Source organism: Echinops telfairi, unplaced genomic scaffold (assembly GCF_000313985.2).
Source record: "Echinops telfairi isolate 266 unplaced genomic scaffold, ASM31398v2 ScPeMD7_9;HRSCAF=40, whole genome shotgun sequence".
NCBI lineage: Eukaryota > Metazoa > Chordata > Mammalia > Afrosoricida > Tenrecidae > Echinops > Echinops telfairi.
In genome coordinates this window covers 62,943,632-62,952,528 of record NW_022103906.1, presented here as the reverse complement: position 1 = coordinate 62,952,528, position 8,897 = coordinate 62,943,632, and positions in this window count along the sequence as shown.

Below are 8,897 nucleotides of genomic sequence, written 5' to 3'. Positions count from 1 at the left end.
AAGTTCAGAGATGTCCTAATTAATGATTTGTTATTTGGGGGGAACAAAGTACTGTATCTAAATCTTGAAACTTTCCTTCTTTTTGGAATATTAAGATATATGGCCTATATTTTATTTAAGGAATTGATTTGGTTGCCCTGTAGAAATGAACACCCCAGATTGGTTTACTTTGAGAAAACAAGATAATGGCCTCTCAGACCTTCAAGTATACTTTTTTCTGTGTACTCCCAGATAAGGAGCATAGATTTGATTCTGTATTTACGATCCAGTTTTCCTTCTTTCTTAAAGGAGCGGGAAAACTACTTGAGAAGGCTTTGTAAAATAGCAAAATTATTCTTTAAATTTGTGTCTTGTTTTGTATGGCTCCTCTTAAAACAGTGGAAAATTCAAAAGCTGTACTTTCTTCCATCTCCAAGACTGTCGACAATGCTTCTATATTCACTGCCCTTCACTTGCCCTCTACTGCTAACATAGTTCATTTGAGAATCAGAAAGAGATGGGAACCCTTTCCATGATTTTTAAAGAATATAAATTCGGAAGAATGAAATACCATAATAGAATTTTACTCTAGCATTGGAATGAAAACAATTAGGAAATAATATATATACCAATAATTTCCCATCCAATCCTCCATTTTTCTTTCATATTTCAAGTACCCATTTTTTCCACTAACCATTTCAAAAGCCTACAACTGGAACTATGACTTTCTCAGGATAGCTTCTATACCTAGGATAATTTGGTGCTTGGTCCTTAAATTACCATTTCAATTACGATGCAAATGGACACATGCATGGCATTTTATTTAAATACATTGCTTTCTTACCTATAGCATTGTAGGTGCCACTATGTCCTAATTGCGTTCTGCTACCTTCAGAAGCCAATATTTGCAATTATAGTGAATGGAAAATGTGATTCGGCTCATGCAAACCGACTTCCTTTAATATTCTTTTTTCTCTGTTCAGCCTTGAATGATGTCACCATTCCAATTTCTATCATTTACATTTTTTTCATTACCTGTAAGCAATTCCAAATATAATACACTTTTTTTGTATAAAAGAAGTACCGTGTTTTTTCATGTCATTTTTTTTACACTTTTCATCTTTACATTTTTTATTATTGGAAGGATGTGAATATACTTTCTGCAAAACATACATTAAGTTATATTTCAATTTTTAAGTCATCTGGTTCAGTTCTTTCTTTCCAACTTTGAAGGACAATATGTTTAATTTAGAATTGAGAGGTGAAGGACATTTTAATAGCTCCATATTCCCAAGAAGTTTTAATGATTAAAGTCATCCATACATGCTCGTTTCTGAAAATGACTTTTCTTTCTTGTGTTCTGTAAATTGTTTAATCCAAAATTTGGAAAGTTAAAGTCGTGTAGCTACTTCCTCAGTCAGTGGCACAGAGTCCATTCAGACGTGGAGCGGCCCTGTGGGACAGGCGACAGGAGCCCTGAGGCTCCCCTGGGGCTTTCTGAGACCGTCCCGCTTCACAGGAGTAGCAAGCCTTATCTGGCTCCCGCAGAGGGCTGGTGGTTTGAACTGCTGATACACAGTCATAGCTGCTCACGATTCAAAGTTAATCAGCAGCGAAGCCAGTTTTAAAAGTTAGACTTCTGATTTCTAACATGCACGTTTTCTGTAGTCAGATTTTTAAATTGTCTATTTATAAGCTATTTTAATTAGCTAAATATATTTCTGTGTTTCCTTAAAACCACAGAAAATGATAATGATGTAAGTTCTTTAAGTGCATTGAAGAGCTAGTGGCATGGTGACATTTTATTCTCTGGTGAATGTGATATTGATCTGTCAATGTGGGAAACATGGTATGGGGATATTATTAGAAAAGTCAAAGGTAGCATTCATGTCACCAAAATTCTTGTGCTAAATATAATTTCATTATACTTAGACAATATATGTATATCATGTTATGCTGAATATAGCTGCCCAAATTGTATAGACCCATCATAGAATTCTAATATAGCTTCTTTTGAATGTTGTCTAATCAAACATGAATCGCCTTTGTGAATTTGCAATAATGATCAAGTCGTTGGATATCTTATTGTGTATTTTTATTGATCTTATAAAAATATCAGCATTTTTCACCTCTTTAATGTAGGCAACTTCATTCATTATTAATACTTATCGAGTATTGAAGCTACCTCCTTTAAATGCATGTGTAACAGATAATGGTATATAAGAAAGCAAAATGATTTCAACTGCCTTGTAGTGTTGATCCCTGTGCAAACTCAGATAGCCGTTGATGGCTTCTCCACAAGTCCATAGTTAATATATGCTTCTCCAGCCTGCTGCTCCACACATTCTCCTGCTCAAGGAAACCCGTGAAAATGCGTTAGAGACACTTCATCATTATCCCTTCTCCATTTTGGGAACAGTCTGTAGGAATATCTTTCCGGGTTTATTCATTTCCCCCTTTCTACAGCAATTGTTTCTTGCAGTTAAATAGAAGGAAGTAAGATAGCTAAGTGCTCCGCTAACATGTACTCAATCAAAAATGAAATTTTACATGACTCTGGATAATACAGGCAAAGTAAGAAGGAATTCTGGGATATGATAGCCAGTGAGGGATCATGAAAAGAATTTGACAATAATAAACTAGACATACAAATAGTGACTTTTAACATACGTAAATTTGCATATTTTATATTAATGAACATTTAACTATACTATTTATCATTTTCCCTTGCATAATTATGTTACAGCAGAAAAACACGGTGATTCGGAATACATGGGAGTACTTTTGAGTTTGTGAGGAATCTGAAGGTTTTTCAAAAAGTTCTGGGAAAATTGAATTACACAATAACAGAATTTTCCCATCTACTCTTTGAAGTACCCTGGTTTTGTATCCCTACTATGTGAGAACTGAAATAAATAAGAGAACATGAGCACTAAGTTTCAATAGTGGAAGGATAAATGTGTGCACACCTACTGCAATCGATTGTACACTCCAATTCACTAACCACGTATTGAACATTCACCGTCAGCTAAACACTGTGCTCGGTATTAGGTACATAGAGATCAATGAGAATCAACTTTTGCTCATAAAGAGAAGCCAATACATAATTAACATTGTAGAACAAAGTAGTAAATGATGTAAGATGAATCCTGAGAAAAATGACAAAACTAAAGACAGATAATGGTCTTGAAGAATAGATTCAGGAAGAGGGAGGAAGTAAGGAGGAGAATAATAACAGCAAAGCACACCCAGTATGTATTTTTGTTTGTTTGTTTGTTTGTTTGTTTGCTAGGTGTTCTGCTTGAATTTTTATTAAATAAATTTTGAAAAGCAAAAAAAAGGCAAAAAAATCCTTTCTCACTGCCATCAAGTCGATTCTGACTGACTGCGATGCTGTAGGACAGGGTAGAACTGCCCCTGTGGGTTTCTGGGACTAAAACTCTCGCTAGGAGTAGACAGAAGGAAGTCTCACCTTTCTTCTGCAGACGCCGCTAGTGGTTTTGAATAGTTAGCTCAAAGCGTAACCCACTAAGCCACCAGGGCTCCTTTGTTGCTAAATAGATGAGCGCAATAGAAGCCATAATAAAGTCTGAAGCTGGGATAAAGAATATACGTATAGTATAAGTATATGGGTGTCACAGAAATGAAGGGAGGGAGGAACAATTTAGTTCTACCAAGACTTCCTGCCACCTCTAATGTTTGGGGGCATTTTTTAGTTATCATATCTGGGGGCACATGACTGTCACGCAATGCCCATATTCTTGGGAGGCTGCTGAGCTTTTTAGAGTGTATAGGGCAGTTCACACTACAAACATTTACCAGATTCAGAATGTCACCGTTTTATTTGAAATCAGCTTTCTGAGAAATCATCGTGAAGTTTATGGGGAAGTTTAGAAAAGGATGTTTGTTCCACTGTGAATTGCCCATATAGGAGGCTACTGCTATAATTCAGTCAGAACCCCGTGGAATCATGGCTGAGGGGCTGAAGTATTTTAAAGAGGACCCAACAGGTGAATATTTAAGAAGTATAGGCTATGCGACCTTTTAAATGATCTAGTAGAAAATTTGAGATGCATGATTAAAAACACTGAGCTTTTGCCAGAAATGCTATTTATGGGATTCTAATATTTTAATTGTTAATTTATCGATGTGTTTGAGATCCTTATAAATTTTAGCCGTTATTCAATTCTAAAAATAATTTTAAAAATTAGAACTTTTCTATAAAAAGATATTTATTACAACATGATATATAAAAGTGTACAATTATAACTATATATGTGTATATATATTATATTCATTATATGTATTTGTAGTCAGTTCTTCAATTTCTTCATCCCTGATTTCTCTGTACTACTGTGATGGTTTGTGTGTTGCTGGGATGCTAAAAGCTAGGCTACCACTATTTCATATATCAGCAGGTTCTCCCTATATTGGATGGATTTCAATGGAGTCTCCTAATTAAGACAAGTTCAGGAGAGGGACTTAATGGTCTACATCTGGGAAATTGCCCTATGACAACCTTGTCAATAGAGCAGAACATTGCCTGAAGATGAAAATCTCAGGTTGGAAGACATTCAAAATATGACCGGGAAGCAGTGCTTCATGAAAATAGAGTTGATGTTAATGGTATAGATGGACCATTATTGGCTGATTTGCATGATGCAAAATTAGAAAGAAAAAAAACCCCAGCAACACATATCCATTAATAATCATTACTTGGACTTTATGAAGTAGAAATATAAGACAATTGGAAATTATCAAAAATGAAATGCGAGGCATAAAGGTTTTCGGCTTAGGTGTTGAGAACTGAAATCTACTGGTTTAGCTATTTTGAGTGGGGCAACCCTATCTGTTCTATGGGTAAGGACTAATTGAAAAGGAAAGGTGTCACATCTATTGTCCAAAAGAGCAATAAAAGATCAATTTTGACATGCAATGCTCTCATTGATCACCTAATATTCGTAAACCTACAAAGAAGACCAGTTGGTATGACTGCTACTCAAATCAAGAGGCTATCAATAAAGATATATATGAAGAATTTGAACGGTTCTAACATCTGCAGTTTGACATTGATCAAATAAGCAACCATGATGCATTGATAATTCCTGGTGATCGGAATGGGAAAGTTGCAAAGAAAGAGGAAGGCTAGGTAATTGGAAAATGAGATTTTAGTAATAGAGATAAAGCTCGTGCTCACATAATAGAAATTTTCACGATCAAAATTCTTCATGGTATTTTTTTCAACAACGTAAATTGCTACTATAAATGTGAACTTTGCCCCAAAGATGCACAGGGACCAAACTGATTATATCTGGGCAAAAAGACACTGGCGATCTCAAGACGATCAGTCAGAACAAGAGCAAGGACTGACTGTGAAGAAACTCATCAACTGTTCATTTGTAAATTCAAGCTGAAGAGAATTAAAGCAACTCCCAGCTGCAATAAGACATTGAGTATGTACTTGAATTTAGAGAATGACCCAAGACCAGCTTTGAGAAACTGAATAGTAATAACAGGAAACCAGATGAGTGTGGGATGCCATCAGGGCATCATAAATGAAGAAAGCAAATGGTTATCAATTCGACAGAGAAAAAGAAGGAAAAAGAAAAACAAATGAATATAAGAAGAGATTCTGCAATTTGTTCTATATTCTATAGTATAGAATGTGGAGAGGTTAAGGTTATTTCACCAAAGAGGATTGGTGAAATAAAAGGACTGACCAGCAGACGTCCAAGTTTGGCTCTAGAAGAAACAATAAATGAACTATTAAATGCAATGCGTGAAAAAAAGAGCTGGGATAGAAAACCAAAAAGACATAACTCGCTCTGCATTTTAAAGCTATAAAATAGAAAGAAAAATTATCAAACTACATTGCAATAGAGGGTTCTTTGGTAAAATATTGAATGACTCTAGAAGTATATAGAATATGGGAAGAATACAGAGTTACTGTACCATAAAGACTTACTTGATGTTCAGACATTTCAGAAAGTAGCACATGAACAAAACCAGATGGTACTGAAAGAAGAGGTTGAAGTTGTAGTGAGTGAATGCCTTGGGGAAAAGCAAGGCTTGGGGATTTATAGAGTACCAATTGAAATGTTTCAACAAACACTGTGCTCACTCTTCAATTTTGAGCATCTAGAAGACTAGCTGATTGGAAGAGATACATGTTGGTGTCAGTTTCAAAGAAAATAACCTCACAGAATGCTGAAATTATCACTAATATCACATGCAAGTAAAATTGTGCTGAAGGCAACTTATAAACAATGGCAGCAGTGTATCACCAAGGCCCTACCCAGAAATAAAGGATCATTGCTGACGTCAAATGGCAAAAAGCAGAGGCTACAAGGAACTTTTTCACTTGTTTTCCATTGAGTGTGCAAAAGGCATTTGATTGTGTGAATCATTACAAAGTGTGTACATCATTGAGAAGAGTGGAAATTCCAGAACCCTTCATTGTGCTCAGGAGGAGCCTGTAAACACACCAAGGGTATGAGGTTCTCCTGACTGGTTTAAAATCAGGAAACTGTTTCAAGGTTGTACGCTTATGCTATATTTTATAAATCTGTATGTTGAGCAATTAATCTGAGAAGCCAGACTATCTGATGAACAAGGTGTCAGTAGGATTAGAGGAAGTAAGTTTCCTTAACAATCTGTGATATGCTGATTACTCTTTTGTTACCTAGGGTTTCAATGGGTCAGAACCAACTTGATGGTACCTAACAATGAAAACATACACAATTGTATTTCCTTAGATAACTTGTGTTGCTGTGTTGTGCTGTCAAGCATATCTGACTCATAGAAATCATATAGGACAGAGTATAACTACCCCACAAGTTTCCTTGCCTTAAATCTTCATGCCAAGTTTATCCCAAGGTGGTGTTGGTGGGCTAAAACTGCTGATCGTTCAGTGAGTAGCTGAGAACTTAGCTGTTGCTCCATCAGGGATCCTAGGTGGCTCACAAACCTCCCAAATACTGCACGTCCAAAGCTTAGCACTTAGAGCACTTAAACCAATCTCTTGCCCATCCTCGTACATGGACTCTGTCATCCAGACAGTGGTACAAATCTCATACCTAAGATTATTCTTTTGGATAATTGTCAATCATTCCATTGAAAATTCCCCTTCACAGCAATTCCAAACGGGTAGATTTTACTGGCAACCCATATCATGTACTTAGTTCTTCACGTCCATCTTTAAAAACAACAGATAAGCCTATGCCAGTGTCATTGTTGCTTGATCCCCTGAAATATCCTGCTAGCCAGTCTTCTTGTCTCCGTCATACTTTTCGCTCTTGTCCTAGCTGGAGTTAGAATCATCTTTGAAAGCTATGCAACAAATAACATTTTTTTCACAAGATAAATTTGAAATGATATCTTGATTCATCACCCCAGGCTTCAAGGCCCTGAAAGGCTCCCCAATCTCCCTCGCTAGTTCCCCCATGTGTATTCTCCTTACTTCAGTTATACTAACCCGTTGATATTGAATCAGGTATGATGGAATTTGTTTTCTTGGTCAAGACTTTTAAGTTTGTTTTCCCCATTTCTGGAATGCTTTTCCTCTTGATTCTTACTTTGCATCATTTGTTTTACCCTTCAGGTTTTTATCATCTCCTCAAAAGGTTTTCCTTGACAAATAAGAACACAAACCAAACTCATCGCAATCAATTTGATTCTGACTCACAGTTACCCAAGGGACAAGGTCCAACTGCCCCTATGGGTTTCTGAGACTATAACTCTTTATAGAAGTTCAACCTTTCTCCTGCAGAGTGATTGCCGGTTTTGATCTGCTGACCTTTCAGTTTGCAGCCAACTGTGTAACCACTACATCCCCAGGGCTCCTTGGTGTAAGGTCGAGAGTAGAGACAATTCAGTCACAAGGCCAGGTGAGTTACAAGCAGCAAGTTCATTTATCAATTGGGTGCAAACGGACTGAGGCAGACAATGTATCAGCCCTGAGCTCAGGGACTAGCACCCCTATATGCAGTACAGAAATAAAAAATAGGCTCAGCCCCTCTGAGGCAGAAAATATAGGTTGAGGTTGTTTTGATTCACAGCCTTCTTAAGAGCTACACAGGTACTCATTTTTGAACGTCATCATTCGTGATTCATTTGCTGATTCCTTTGCCATGGTCACTGTCCTTGGATTGCTGGTTTCTGACAAAGGCACTGTCTTTCCTGTTTGTGCAGAACGTTTTTTCCGGTTCAGCCTTGGGATGGAACTTCACAGGGTGGTCTCAGGGCCAAACATGGACGAACGTTGGTTCGTTGCAGACTCCATTAAGTCTAGCACTTGGAAAATAGGAAGAGGTTACCAAAATCCATGGAACAATGGAATTAAAGATAATGATTTTTTTCCAGAAACACAAATGTTAGTATAGTAAATGAAGAGGCCATATTAGAACATCAAAAGTTACATGTTGCATTTGATAATATTATCAGAAGTACTAGTGTTTAGGGAATTTGCCAAATAAATAAGAAATGTTAAATCCAATTATCTATAACTTACAAACCTGCATCTCAGAATGGATGGCTTCTCAGAATAGCTTAGTATGGATTCTCCTAATAACTTAGTAAAGGTTCATAATGTATATGACAGTATATAATAGCCAATTCATATTGCAAATCACTGAGTTTATGTTTGGATGAGAAAACCACAATCCTTGTAGGCCTTTGAGCCTGAAAACCATGCTGATTTTTAACAAGGTTTTGTTGAACACATGAAGGGAATTTGGTTCCTTTTCCTGTGATTTAGCACCAAAGAGTTTGCATTGGGAGCTCATTTGTCGTATGTCTTCTGGGTCGCAGCTGTGGATTTGGTGTGCAGGGGCAACTGCCGTTCATATTTCTGTCCCTTCTCTCTTGAAACTATACTCTATCTTTGTTGCCATTGAGTAATGGCCACTAAGATTACTACA